The 15,953-nt window shown below is 38.5% G+C and overlaps 1 protein-coding gene across 9 annotated transcripts in view; it reads left to right on the top strand.

Moving 5' to 3' along the window:
- Positions 1 to 2,119: 2,119 nt before the first annotated feature.
- The window catches only part of LOC120415177 (uncharacterized protein DDB_G0271670), a 38,388-nt gene continuing 24,554 nt past the window's right edge, over positions 2,120 to 15,953 (top strand). The window contains exon 1 of one of the 9 annotated variants that reach the window (XM_039576737.2): positions 2,120 to 2,230. The gene's annotated coding sequence lies outside the window, so the exon portion shown is untranslated. Of the gene's footprint in view, positions 2,231 to 2,263; positions 2,503 to 15,953 lie in introns of those variants that run through there. The other 8 variants (XM_039576973.2, XM_039576669.2, XM_039577050.2 and 5 more) reach the window with 8 other exon arrangements.

Raw genomic sequence — 15,953 nt, 5'->3', positions numbered from 1 at the left:
TATTTAGTGTAACCCAGTTGGTTTGACACCAATTGTTATCAAACGAACGGGGTCACTTTTTAGATCAGATTCAGAAGATCCAGATTTGTCTATATTTTGAACAGCCAGAAAGAGGTCAAATATGGTTTATTTTTACCGGATATATTCCGGATTGGTATTTGGTCGATATAGCAAAATAATTTTGATAGAACAATGATGGAAATGATACAAAACTTCAAGGAATCATCCTAATACATCATCCTGAAAAATAAAATAGACATGGTCCAGAACTTCGGGGCACCGGAAGAGGTTCCAACCGGAAACGATGCACTGAGCTGAGGTCAATTGGTGCCCAATTGGAACCGGCTCCGGTGTCCCGTAGGACTTAACTATGTCAATTATTTGTACAGAATGATGTATAAGGATGATCCTTTGAAGTTTTGTATAATTTCCGAAATTGTTCTGTCGAAAAATTTTTGTTATATTGATCAAAAACCCATATAGAAAGGCCCCGGTACCCCAACGGAAAAATCTTTTGCAACTAGAAGCAACCAATTTGGTCAATTCTACTAACAGTTATGAGATTTTTAAGAAGAAAAAAATAACTTAATCCACCTATGTGGTTTGAGCCTTCCTCAATTGTTACCAACAATGGCTGGAATGATGAAATTGTACAAAAATTTCATCTATGCTTTAGATCCGGAATAAAAAAGTACATAAATATCACTTAAGTGGCCATACCTCGAGACAGGGTTGCCAGATCATCAATGCACAGTAGTCCAGATCGCAAAATTAGTTGGAAAATGGATTTTCCGTAAAATGATGAAGTTTTGGAACTTTGGTGTCTTCAGAAAAGTTGTTGCATATAGAAAGGGGCAACTTTTGGTTTGGTTGGAAATTAGGGTGGTTCACTATTAGGATAATTTTGAAAATCTAACTTTTCAGGAATATTTTTGGGAATTTTTTTGTCTTGTAAAAAGTTGTTGGGCTTGCCAATCCAAGCAACTTTGTCGAAGACACCAAAATTTTATCTCGTAATCTACGCCTTCTACGACCAAATTTATTGACAGCATCTGAGTAAACCTTCAAAAAACAGTTTTTTGAACGTGGCAATTCTGGGTTGTGTTTTAAAGAAAAGTTGTATTCGGGGCACCTTTAGAGCTCTAAAAAACAAACATTTTTATTTCTTGACAAGTCAATTTGGACTTAATGGTCAACAGTTACAGCGATTTTAAGGTAAAAAAGATGCAAATTTAAAACTTTAATATCTCGAAAAGGCGCGAGCCAAATTTTAAGCGCTAGGTTGCATTTAAAAGAGGAGATCCAGCACTACAAACGCTGAAAAAATCTCAGGAGTTTTTTTCTTTAAACTCGAGATATCACCATTTGAAAAAGTCTAATTTTTAAGGGAAAACCTTTTGGGATCACCCTAACGAATTTCGAAAATTGTCCAAATAAATGTTTTTCCGTGTAATTTTGACCCCTGAATCTGTCCTCAGAATTGACCCAAGCTGTCGAAAAAACGATTTTTGGTCATATTTTGGGTTTCCATGTAAATTTTTTTTAACTTTCTGTAGTTTGGTATAAGCAGAAATCATTATTGAAACTGTGCAAGCGGAATTAGTTCAAATTTTTAGACGCAGATATATGCCACACGCAAAAATTAAGATTATTTTAAACAAAACAAAAATACTTTATTACTGTTTAAATTCTAATTCCGATTTCAATTTACAATAAAAAAGGCAAATTAAACATAGTAACAAGAACAAGATTTCGCTTAATCCACGCTGTAATTACGACCACTTACTTCGCTAAACATTCTACCCCACCACCACCACACACGACAATCTTCGTCATCCAAGTCACGAGCATCATTTCACGATCACGAAGTCTTGCACTTGCCAAGATGCACACACAGCATGCAGCAAGAAGAAATCGAAGCTGTGGTGAATATACCTTAAATCCCCTCTTTCTCACTCTCTCTCTCTCACTCGTCGAATCTGCATCTGCATCCGCGATGCAAGAGAGAGAAAAAAAGAAAGAGCGAAAGCTTCGGAGCGCCCCGAAGGCGCTCGCTGAAAGCTCGTTTGACCGAAGCTTTCGCCGACGATCTTCGGCGGCCGTTGGCCGGCCCCAAAAACCCACATATATTAGCCATTAATCTGGACGGTTGGGCTAGTAGTATCGCTTTAGTATAACCTCTCCGTACTAAGTTTCGTGGCTTGGCAGTTGACGCTCACATCTTTTTGCAGTAAGAGCCAAGTTCGCCAAACCGCTGCAAAGCTTTTACGAGGGATCGCTCGCTCGCTCGCGAAAACCCGAAGTTGCGCACCGAAGTGCACGTGCTCGTTCGGTCAGTCTAGGCCGCCGTGTCTGATCTACCTGCTCGATCGTCGGACCAACGGCGAGTTACTCTTGAAGTGTCTCTCTAGCGAGCAAGTTGCTTTTCACCAGAAGAGGAGGCAGAAGCGGCCCTGCAGCCCCGTGCGCACCAGACTTGGCCAAGCAGAAGCGAAACCTGATGTGAGTTGGAGTGTGGTTCCGCGGAAAATCCGAGCACGTGACTTCCGGTTGTGCGGTCCGGTGTGCGTGTGCGAGTGTGTGGTTGAAGAGGAAGAAGACGTTGATCGCGGGTAGTGTAACCGGGACTGAACGTGGCAGATCGTGGTGTGAATTCAGTGTGGATTTAGTGTTATGTTTTTGGAAACTCCCTTGAAACAAAAGCTGAAGGAGTTACAGTGCAAGGAGTTGACGGAGAAGGAGAGCGATTGTGCGGGAAGGTGACGGAGAGTGTGCGAGAGAGAGAGAAGGAGATGGAGCTACACCGCCAGAGTGAGACGGACACACTTGGGGGCCGCCGAGGTGCAACCGATTTCGAGTGTGATTTCGAAACCCTTTCGACGACGACGACGGTGGTGGAGGTTCGCCGAAGAAGCCTGGCCTGGCCTAGCTCCTATATGTGAATGGATTTGCTAATAGCGATTTCAGCGTATTATACAACTTTCAATTTCGTTACACACAGACACAGCCCAAGCGCGTGCAATTGGGTGCAACACGTTTCGACGTGTTTGCGCGCGCTAGCTCGTTACGATCCTTCCACGTAACGGTTGGGCTATTTTTGGGAAATACCTTGTTTGTTGTTGATGTCGAGAGGCACGCATTTCCTCTTCAAAGTTGCGTTTGTAAGTACAACTTCCCCTACTGTCCCTCCCAAGGTCGCTGCGCAGCGAAGGCGTTAAAACTTAGCCGAGACAACAACCCCTTTTTGACAAAAAGGCGTTACGTTTTGTTATTTGTTGATTTATTCAAGATGTAATAATTAGTATTTTTCAAAACCTAATCAATGCGGTCACAATTTGATCAAATTATAAAACAAAATTATCAAACCACAAAACATCAAATCACAAAACGTAACGCCACCCTTCAAAACCGTAACGCATTTCCTCAAGTCCAATTTTAACCCCACAACCAAACCCAACAGCGGTCCAACGCCTACTGTGAACCGCACATAACATGTAATCGAATGCCAATTTTCCTTATGTATCGCCACATGACACATGCGGCGGGTTGCCAGCCAGGGTGACATTCATTTTCACTTTTGCGCGACGGCGACAACGACTAAGTCATGTAACGCTTCTGCGGAGAAGGGAGTTGGCCGACCTGAAAGGTCTGTTTCTGGCAAGGTCACCCCCCGAACCAGTTTCATTCCCTTGTCGGGAAGAAAGGGAGGGTGAAATGATTTTGGCAACACTGTTGCCATGGCGAAAATGCGAAGTATCTGTAAAGTTGACATTTTTTCGTACATTTTTTTTTTAATCTTGATTGAATATTCAAATCAACGCTTCAAGGATGGCACCGTAAAAACGTTTGGCCGCGAAATTGTCATTTGCATAGGGGTGATAAAAAGTTACTCTTTTTTTGTTGGTTTGAATCGTCCCTGGCTGGTTTGCATATCAAAATGCGAACACCTGATTGGTGCATTGACCTTTGCAAGCGGCAAGCAATTTGCCTTGGATTCAAACCGGAAGAGAGATTTGGATGGCTTCTTCAGTTCTTGAAAGTTGCATGAATTATGCAAGAGATGGAAATTGTAACAACTTATGAGGATTAGCATCTAAAATGTCAATCATAAACAAGGTTTATGCAAAAAATGCCCAAACCATTATGTCCAATTCAGCACATCAAAAATGAAATTTAGACAAGACTTTTTCAAAGAGTAACAATCAATTCTCGCACACAAACAAAACGATGTAACACAACGTTACTAACACACCTAAACTATCGACGCATCGCATCGTTTATCATTGAGTAAAAACCTAGCTGTCACTGTTAAAATGCTTTCACGCACACTTCTAAAGAAACCCAAAACAAACGTTTAGTCATGTTTATACGTAAGAGTATGAGTAAAATTTGCTAGAAGTATTTATGAATTCATACCTAATTAAAATACATTTCTGGTCATTCTAGTCTGGTTCCTGGTGTCCACACCTAATGTCAACTGCACGGATAGAAATCTTGTAAGCATATCCGGTAACTTTGTGTTTTCGAATTCGTAAACATTCAAATGTTTCCAAAATCGTCAACTTTTTTTACGATTTCAAACAACAATGTTGTCGATTTTGAGAACATTTACATCAAAATCGAGACAAATGTTGACGGTTTTGGAAACATTTCAATGTTTACGAATTCGAAAACACAAAGTTACCGAATATGCTTGCAAGAATTCTATCCGTGTGCCATAAGGCTAGTTGTGGTTCTTTAAATGTTTATATCATCAAAAATTGAACAGATTTATTTTTTTTTACAAAATTTAACATGAATTTATTTGGAAAAAGAATTTCAGCTTCCTACACCCAAAGTTAAAGAACGAGAGGATAGTCCTCACGAAAAGAAACGTGAGGAAAGTGCTATTTTGCGAGAGTATAGTCCTCTCGCGTGTTCATTCGTTCATTGGAACAGTTCATCCTATTGAGTGGCTTATATGGACAAATGACCGCCACTAAGTCACCGAACCATGGTGGACCATACGGCAAAGGCACGGTTCAAAATGCCGAAGGTCTTGGGTTCGAGTCTCGGTACCGGTACTTTTTTTTTGATCGATGAACTTTTTTTGAAGATGAACCCATCCGTTTTTTTATGCTGAACTCCGACAGAATTCAACTAAACTGCTCGGCAGAGTGTTCGGCAAGAAATTCATCTGCTGAAGAGCAATTCTCTCAGATTTTGGTCATTCGATTTTTTTTTTTGTATTTTTTAATCCGACTGAAACTTTTTTGGTGCCTTCGGTATGCCCAAAGAAGCCATTTTGCATAATTAGTTTGTCCATATAATTTTCCAAACAAATTTGGCAGCTGGCCATGCAAAAATGATGTATGAAAATTCAAAAATCTGTATCTTTTGAAGGAATTTTTTGATCGATTTGGTGTCTTCGGCAAAGTTGTAGGTATGGATATAGACTACACTGAAAAAAATGATGCACGGTAAAAAAATTTTTGGTGATTTTTTATTTAACTTTTTGTCACTTAAACTTGATTTGCAAAAAAATACTATTTTAAATTTTTTTTATTTTTAGATATGTTTTAAAGGACATCAAGTGCCAACTTTTCAGAAATTTCCAGGTTGTGCAAAAAATCTTTGAGCGAGTTATGAATTTTTGAATCAATACTGATTTTTTCAGAAAATCGAAATATTGGTCGCAAAAATTTTTCAACTTCATTTTTAGATGTAAAATCAAATTTGCAATCAAAAATTACTTTAGTGAAATTTTGATAAAGTGCACAGTTTTCAAGTAAAATCCATTTTTAGGTGACTTTTTTGAAAATAGTCGCAGTTTTTCATTTTTTTAAATAAGTGCACATGTTTGCTCACTTTTGAAAAAAATATTTTTGAAAAGCTGAGAAAATTCTCTATATTTTGCATTTTTGAACTTTGTTGATACGACCCTTAGTTGCTGAAATATTGCCATGCAAAGGTTTAAAAACAGGACAATTGATGTTTTCTTAGTCCCACCCAAACAACACACCATTTTCTAATGTCGATATCTCAGCAACTAATTGTCCGATTTTCAATGTTAAAATATGAATCATTCTTGAAATTTTCCGATCTTTTCGAAAAAAAAATTTTCCAAATTTTTAAACCAAGACTAACATTTCAAAAGGGCCAAACATTCAATATTACGCCCTTTTAAAATGTTAGTCTAGATTTGAAAATTTTGAAAATATTGTTTTAGAAAAGATCGGAAAATTTCACAAATTATGCATATTTTAACATTGAAAATCGGACCTATAGTTGCTGAGATATCGACATTGAAAAATGGTGGTTTGTTTGGGTGAGACTTAGAAAACATCAATTTTCCTGTTTTTAAACCTTTGCATGGCAATTTCTCAGCAACTAAGGGTCGTATCAACAAAGTCCGAGGAAGCAAAATATAGAGAATTTTCTCAGCTTTTCAAAAATATTTTTTCGAAAAGTGTGCAAACATGTGCACTAATTTAAAAAAATGAAAAACTGCGACTTTTTTTCAAAAAAGTCACCTAAATATGGATTTAACTTGAAAACGGTGCACTTTATCAAAATTTCGCTAAAGTACTTTTTGATTGCAAATTCAATTTTACATCGAAAAATAAAGTTGAAAAATTTTTGCGACCAAAGTTTAGATTTTTTGAAAAAATCAGTATTGATTAAAAAATTCATAACTCGGTCAATAATTTTTTGCACAACCTTGAAATTTCTGAAAAGTTGGCATTTGATGTCCTCTAAAACATATCAAAAAATAAAAAGAATTAAAAATAGTATTTTTTTGCAAACCTAGTTTTAGTGACAAAAAGTTAAATAAAAAATCACCAAAATTTTTTTACCGTGCATCATTTTTTTCAGTGTAGTCCATATCCATACCTACAACTTTGCCGAAGACACCAAATCGATCAAAAAATTCCTTCAAAAGATACAGATTTTTGAATTTTCATACATCATTTTTGTATGGCCAGCTGCCAAATTTGTATGGAAAATTATATGGACAAACTTATGATGCAAAATGGCTTCTTTGGGCATACCGAAGGCACCAAAAAAGTTTCAGTCGGATTAAAAAATACAAAAATTAAAAATTAAGAAAAAAGATCGATTTCGCAGAGAATTGCTCTGAAGTCTCTTCAAAAATAACTTTGACAGCCAGCTTGTTTATGACGAAAATCTTGGGTCCTGATTTTCAGTTCAAAATAAGAAATCACTTACTCATCACCGAACGAATCTTTGCCAACCGGAGCGCACAACCATTCGCGAGCGAACACGATAGGCTGGCGGTCAGCGGCTTGCTCGATCGCTTCACTCAGCGAAACAAATACTTCGTGATTTTTTTTCCTTCTCCGTTCGTCATCCCGAGTCATACACGAGTATGCTCAGTCAAAAAACATTTGGCCTGCACTACCACAGTTTGCTGTCATTTAGAATTTGGTATGGTGGAAATTACTACCAAATAAGATTTGATGTGGTTTAAACAACAACATTTGCAAAATATTATTCACATCAACGATTTTAAGCAATTTCTTAAATGATCAAAGCAAACCCAATCGCAAAGTATTTTCCGTCAGCTTTGAGCGACTCAACGAAATCGGTCCCTCTGAACCATTCGCTGTACTAGCCGATTGGAGTGAGAGGGAGAGCAAAGAGAGAGAGTGTTCAGTAGCGAATGGCGTGGAAGTGACAAACGGTAGGAATACATCAGAGCAGTTTTTCGTCGCTCTAGATTAATGCTCGCGAGTGACTGATTCTTTTTGGAGCAATCAGGACTCTTGCTCACCATTCTTAAAAACGAGTTTAACCGAAAATTTCGGAAGTTATCTTGACAAAACGAAACCGTGTTTCTCGGCAATTTGTTCAAGCGAAAAAATGTTTTATTCCACTTATTTCTGTTTAATTTCTAAACAAAACGCATAGATGTAATTTTCAGATTTTTTAATTTGGTAAAATTTGAACCAGAACGCATCCTGTGTTCCTACATGAAATCAGGCCTTGGTGTAAGATTGAATTACAGTTTAGATCATGTACAAGGTTCAACTGAGAGAACCTAGAGATCTCATTAAAAACGAATAAGTGAAGTGCAACAATACTATTTTTGTGGCAACTACACGTGTTCAGTGTAAGTCACCAGCGATTTCATCAAAATTTTGGTAAAGATCAGATTTTGCAGATTTGATGGACCAATCGAGGTTGCAACAACAACACCAATCAAAAACTGCAATCAGTGATCACCACCACTCTAACCCGCTGAGCATCGATCGATCGCTTGCCAATGTTGTTGTTGTGATTCCTTTCACTCTCACACTCACGCACACACCTGCCCACGGATCAACATTTCCAATAGGTTGCCGTGGCGCACCAAAACAAAAAAGAAGTAGACAGAAAAAAACGCTTGATCAACGGCGATCTACGTGAAATGTGTTTGGGACCAGCAGGCCATCGGCGCGGTTGGCGATCGCCGATCTGGTCCAGTCGGTCAGTTTGGACAAGGTCGCGGCGCCGAATTCGACACCGAAATGAAATCGCCCGCGATCATCACTGTCGCACATAGAAAGGCGAAATCCAAGGACCGGCAGACTTCCGATGAGGCAGAGCAGTGACGGAAGATCATCATCTTTCGAAATCGAAAAGGTCGAACTGACGGTAATGCACTCAAGTGTCGTGTTGGACATGACGATGCAATGTCAGAGCAGCAGTTGGAGCGGTGGCAACAAGCGATACCTTGGGGACAGATCATGTCGCGCCGGTGAAGGTGGGTAGGTGTGGGAAAGAGAAGGTTGCACACTCACACACTTGTATCGCTGGACGGACTCACTTGAAGTGATTACTTAATCGAGAAAACGGTACGGCATGTCGGGGTATGGCACTCGGCGTGGCGCGGCGATTTTAGACTCACTTATGGTACGAAGTATTCGTGAAAACATGTTGTAGTATTGTTTTGAGCTAATAGCTGTTATTTTTTCAAATTTTAAATTATGTCCCAGATTTACATCTCATTTAATTGACAGATTTATGTTCATAACATTCAGTTGTACTCAGTTAGTGGAAATTCCTAAAGTCATAAATCTTAAACCAAGTTGCTGTTTGTGAGACCTGATAATTAAGAGGCGTTTCCCAGCTAATTGAGAGTGTGGAAACTGAGATGTTTTCTTTTGTTAAAATTAAGATTGATTGCTTTTCAGAAGTTGAGTTATTGAACGTTTAGGGGATTTACAGAACTATTGCAAAAGGTTTTGTATGGTAAAAACTTAATAAAATTTGGTCAACCAAGTTTTAGTTTCAGATTCAGATATCTCAGTTGATTCAGTTGATTTTCCAGAACTTAAAAATATGGATTACAAACAGGACCAACTTACTTACTGAACCTGTAAGGTTTATTCTGATCAATTCTCACATTTTCAATGAACCATTGAAGTTCTTTGAGTACCAATATTTCTGTATGAAGAACTTTGCACTCAAGTTGATAGATTCTTTGTAGTCTCGCATCTCGAGAATCTCTAGTCGAGATCATTGTCTAGCCAAAGTACACTCCAAGTCTATGCAAACCTGCCCAACGCACAAAGTGAGAGTTCATCGCCGTCACCTTTGTAGTCTTCCCCAGGGGAGGGGGTCATCGCGGTCAACGCTACTCAAACCCCGCCCCGATGTCTACAATGGGTACAACACCTCTGGGAAGAACATCTCACATTGTTGCCAAGAAATCGCCATAATGCACACTGAATTACATGGTCAAACTCTCGCGGATCACTGAACTCCCCCACCTTGAGGTACCCGAGTTGCAAAGCCTGATGACCACTTCATTGTTGTCATTGGCCGACGCCACGGTGAGCGCATGGGTTGGATAATCAATTCACACGCCAAGTGACGACTCAACGGGCTTGCCCGTAACGACGACCTGCGTGACGCGAATCTTTAAGTCAGAAATGGGCGCGAGAAATTAAACGATTCTGCAATCGTGAACATTATTCATAATTGTAACGCGAAGGCGTTACGATTTGTTAGCTGTGATTTTTTTTCGATTTGCTGAAATCTCTTTATACTAATTTAACATCAATTTCAATGCAATTTCCAAAAAGTTCGTATTTTTCGGAGACTTTATCAAAAACCAAAGCGTAACGCCTCCGTTGGCTTCAACGAGACTTGAAGTGGGAGTTCCAGGAAGAGTCTAGAAGCTCCTCCTGCCAAAGCATTGAAGTGATCTTTCAAATGTGAAGAAACCCTCATCGGCGGCGGGTGTTGTATGGCTTTCGCAAAAAGGTTTCAACTTTCGTCTGACGAGACAGTCCAAACCACTGAGCTGCCATACAAAGCACCGAACAACAGTCCTCTCGAAAAGCTGCAAGCACAACAACACAACGCCGCCGCTGCACACTTCTCGTAATGCCCCAAGGTGGTCTGGGTCTTATGTAACCTTCCAAGTGACTTGGCCGATGATCAGTGGTTCGGACCTCCCGTTGAACACTATTGGAAGTGATTTGTACCACTGAATTACGACCAACCAGCGATCGATCGCAGCTAATCGGCCGCAAACCAAAACCGACGTTAAGGCTAAGTGAATTGGACTCTTTACGACCCACTCAGGATATATTAAAAATGGCTTCTTACGGTAATAACTCGCACCTTATGCGGCGACCTTCAACCATGCCGCGTGAATATGAATAATTTTCCAGTACGTGCGCAAATAGTGCAGTACGGATCCCCCCCGTCCCGTCAAACAATAATTAGTAACTCATTTATTATTTTAATCACACACACACATACACAAACAGCACGCCAACCACTCATCGAATTCATGATGGTGATCGGGCTATTAAAATCACTTCGAAGTCGACGCACGGTCGGTCAGCCAGCGCGTTTCCGTCCCTGACGGCTTTGGCGGCCCAGAAGTGAGCTGGCGATCGCTGGTGGTGACTTGCTGAGGCCACCCCGATGTACTTGCAAAGAATGCTCTCGTATGGCGGCCGGGTTCGTCGCCAGATTGGCGAGCAAATCGTTTGATGGCGTGATAATTGCCGAGGGGTTAGAATGGTACAGAAATCCAGAGTACTTTTTCAAAACAACCAATCCACCTTGGGTTTCCTATTTGGTTGCCTATTGAGCTGTATGACGTTTCGCGTACGCGATTTTGAGCTTTTTTTGTCGAATTTTTTTTAACTTCTCTTTTTGTGTTTTTAAATGCAATCATCTTGATTTAATTCTAAACAAAGCAAATTAAACTTTCATTTAAAAAAACATGTCAGATTGAGAGTGAAATAATCAGTCTCTATGTCTGTATGGAAAAAGGATGATTTTTCCTACACCCAACTGGCAGTTGCATGATTGTGATGCATGGCGGCATGAAAGTATATCAGAATCTGCATGAAATCTGTCCTCATGCATTTTTTGCGATATAGGGGTATGACTTTTTTGCCCGTTACCGACAATTATCGACGTTTACCGACGGCAGATTGATTGTATTGGAGAAAAAAAATCTTTACAGAACGAGGATTAAATCATCAACTTCTTGGTTATTGGTTCGACACGCTACCACCGCGCCATGGACGCTTGATGAATTGTGAGGGACAGAGCATCAACATAATCTTCTCTCTGGAGTGTTGCTCGGGGACTCGCCACCATTATATGTGTTGGTGAAAACTGCAAATTGCTGACATGTTTACACGCAGGCAAAAATGAGCTAAGAGCTTGCTGCAAAAACTGTTAGAAAATGTAACATTTTCTGCAGCAAATCCACTGTTGCAGATTATGATATATATTTTTCCTTTGGGTGTAGAAGCTGGTGGTAACTGTGTAGATATTATTCCATGAGTGGGATTCTAATGTGAAATTTAACGCCTTACAATTTATAATTTTGTTCAAGAGAACTCGGATCGAGTTGATCCTGAAAAATAAAAACATTGATATTGCAATAAGGCGTTTTATAATATTATTTTTTTCACCAACTTTAACGTTCCACCGAAATTTTGAATTTTTTTAAATCAAGACTAGCATTTTAAATGGGCGTAATATTCAATGTTTGGCCCTTTTAAAATGTTAGTCTTGATTTAAAAAATTTCAAAATATTTATTTCGAAAAGATCGGAAAATTTCACGTATGTTTCATGTTTTACTATACTACACTGAAAAAATATGATGTTTTCAATTATGAGCAATGTAATTAGCTTCTATCTGTAAGCCCATACATCCAATTGAAATGTGGTCAAAGACAAACTTATGGGAAATTGGACGAGCTTTCCGGTAAAAATATTTTTGAGACTGAAAAATCAAGTCTGTCATATAGAAATTGCCTAAAACCATCAAAAAACCTATTTTTTCTACATTTTTATTTTTAAAACCGCTGTAACTTCACAAGGATTGGACTTAGGACAATGGTCAATATGGAGACTTTTATGTAAAATTGTCTGGAGAATCGATTCCCGTATTCGGTTTTTGAAAATTTTGACGTTTAGAGCACTTTTCAAAAAAACAGTTTCAGTAATGATTTTTGTATTTTTTTAGGTGAGTTGCTCCATCCTGCATTTTTCGTGAGTCTTTTTGTAACATCTTAGGCTATCTTCACAAAAATTTTGAACGAAAAAAAATCGTGGGCTCCCCCTCAAATTTGACTTTTAAACTTAAAAATCAAAAAATCTCATAAAAGTTGGGTGTTTTTTTTCTTTCAGTGTATTTTTATCGAAAAGCCCGTCAAATTTCCTACAAGTTTGTCTTTAACCACTTTTTGATACGATGCAACGGCTTCGAAATACAGAAATATTTAAATTCCGAATTACAAAAATATTTAAAACACTTACGCCCTTCTCAAATGTCATTATCGAGTGGAACTGGCTCCATATACACAAAAATTGCTTATATAAGCGAAGGATAACATGTCTACAAAGTTTCATTGAAATCGGAGAGGGTCGGGTACAACCGATTCCCTATTTGGCATGGAATTGCTCATCGGCTATTTGCAAAAATAATAAATTTAAATTAAAGTGTAGATTATGTCAAGAACGGAAAACTTTTTGTAGTCGTACAAAGTGTCATCATGCGTAGAAAACTGAGCTACAAATTTTAGGGTAATGTCAAAGAAAGCTTAAAATCTGATATATTTAGTATTGGAAAAGTATGTAATTTCGAGTCTTTCACAAAATTCCACCAAGTTTGATAATAATCCCAAAAAATCAATAAAAAATCAGAATGAAAATGGTCTTGAGCCCCTCGACGAATAATTTCGATTCAGCCATCAAAATTGTGGGAGAGACCGATTCTTTCGTGGTGGCAAATATCAGACATGCTGATAATCATACTGTTCTTAGAAAAATACCTCATGAAGTATGATGATGATGATGTTTCATGTTGTCAACATCTGTCGAACTTCAGATTTTTCATAATTTGCCTCCGATTGACTCTTGTGACTCAGCAAAAAGTTTTAAAACTTGTTATAAGTCGCAACAAAACGAAAGCTTAGATTTGCACGAATGATGTCAGTGGCAATTTTTATTGACTAGAACGCAGGCGTCAATACCTCTGGAATGCAGTCAATTTGATTTTTTCGACGGGTTTTAAAATTTGCACAAGAATCTTAAAAGAATCTTTCTATACGTCAATGCAAGCCTGGTTTGAATCGTTAAATGAGCTCAATTTGTAAAATCCTGCAGAATAGATGGAAACGAGTGAAGTTAAAAATATACCATTTCGCAATATTTAAGAATGTTTTGAGAAATTGTAGAATTGAAATGTTCAAGATAAATTTTAGAGTGCTTTTCCAAAGGTCCTATGCGCCAAAAATTTCCTGTATTTAGCGGACCATTTGAAAAGGTAATCTAGTTTTATGCAAATGGCATTACCCTGTTTTAAAATTGCCAAAAATCTAAAATATTCATATCAACCAAAAGAATCCGGAAATCGAATCGTAGAGGCCGCATAACTTGACTTTGTTAAACAGAATAAATAAACAATTCAAGCTAGATCCTGCCCCAAAGTCTAGCCATTAGCTTCTTCACACTGCTCTCGGAATGTTTACCAAACGCAACTCCACTCGTCATCATCAGCCAGAGAGGGTGGCCACTTGTCACGGCACGGCTAATTGATTGATGGCACAAACCTGGCACAAATGCCAACCACTGACTGCGGGTGCGATTTCCGTGACTTGGTTGAAATTGAAAATTGAAAACCTTGAGGTCTCCCAACGCCCGTGTTCCGAAATAGGTGCTACCTTCATCAGCTGTGCGCGAAAGCCTGTCTGTCATTGATCTTTTATTAGTTTTAGTTTGTGTTTTTTCGACTCGATTGAGTGATTTTCATAAAATTGTTTCAAGGGAGGGATGCAAAATGGGCTTAAAATATTAATTTATCGCACCTCTTAAATGTCACGCCGAGAGTGGGGTTCAAGTCGTAAAATCATCGTGCATGACAATTCAATTTAAAAAAATGAAGCTGCCACGTTGATTCGCAAGGTGTTATGCAAAAAGGTGCATGCGATATTTTAAATTCCTCACCTGCAGCCATCATAACTCCTTGGGCGATGCAGTTCAAGGGATATTTTTTGGTTTGAGTTGGTCATTGTTATTCAATAATGCATTACGCGATCTGATTTTTCACATGAATTTTAATGCGTTTTGGGACAAAAGTTTAAATGAAATAAACAGCAAAATTAATTTCTCAAGAGCGCAACTTCGAATCGGAAAATTAGCGCTCTCAATTCGGTCTAATTGCCCCACATTATCGCAAATGCAAGATTTCTAAGCGTATCTCTATTTCCAGCTGGTCAACCAACCAGTAGTAACGCACATTGGTCTTTCAGCTGACCCAAGCTGGTGGGTGTTTATGGTGGCGTGTCAAACGGGTGGAACGCTTGGTCGCAAAACCGGTTATTTATATCGATAATTACATCAAATCTTACTAACCGTGTCATTATAAAATGCCAGCAAAGTTCACGGCCTTGGACGCACCTATTTTTTATTTCTTTGTGGCCATCGGATTGAGTGGTAGCCATTTGATATGATTTCAGCAACTTTACTTATTTTTATTTATATAATAAGACTGAAAACTATTTGTTTCAAATGTTGTCCTTCAGTCCTGGGTGAGGTCCATGGTTTTATGCGTTGTTGGTCACCCTATTTCAAGTTATGGCCTAACCCAAGAAACATTTTAAGCTTTATCAAAGCTGTCACAACCGCTATAAAACCTATCAGCCAAAACCAACATTAAAAGTACTAAGTCGTATCAGCCTCCCCAGAACCCCGATAAACCTCTGGCATAAACCCAAAAGGACCTCCGCAAAAGGTTGTCACGGCCTATTTATAAAACCTACATAGGAGTTCAAGGCTTTACAACTGAGTCCTAACAACATCCTCAAAGCCTTGATAAACCTTCGTTAAAACCTAGTCAGGAGCAGGGTTGCCAGGTTGCCAGATAAATCTGGGAATATCAGATTTTTCAAGTGTCAGCCAGAATAAAGATTAATCATGATCTGTGCCAGATTTTTCATTTTCGGCTAATTTCGAACAACTTTTTGATTGAAAAAAAAAACAATTTTCAACAAATATCATAAAATGTTGTAAATATTTATTTTATTGAAAATGTCAATTAAACCATTTTGATGCCAAATAATTCGTTAACCATCTAAATTCAACAAACTTTTAAATAAATTCATAAATCCCTCTCTTCTTCCTTATTGAAAATTGTATGATTTTTGTCAGATTTTTTTCTGAATTTGGACCTGGCAACCCTGGTCAGGAGTTAAGGAAAAATGTCATTTCATACGTCTTCAAACGTCTTATGCCAAATAGAGCTTTATGACGTTTCGCGTACACACACTAGCGCACCATTTGATTTTGTTGGCCGGACAACATTTAACCTCACTTTTTGCCTTCCTCACTGAGATAAGGCTATAATCCTGCTCAAAATTGAACTTTTTATTTAAAGCTCGAAAACCCACCTTGATGTATACATATCGACTCAGAATCGCAAACTGAACAA

This window comes from Culex pipiens, chromosome 1, assembly GCF_016801865.2.
Source record: "Culex pipiens pallens isolate TS chromosome 1, TS_CPP_V2, whole genome shotgun sequence".
NCBI lineage: Eukaryota > Metazoa > Arthropoda > Insecta > Diptera > Culicidae > Culex > Culex pipiens.
The sequence above is the reverse complement of the archived record's forward strand: the minus strand, read 5'-3'. Positions and strand labels throughout refer to the sequence as shown.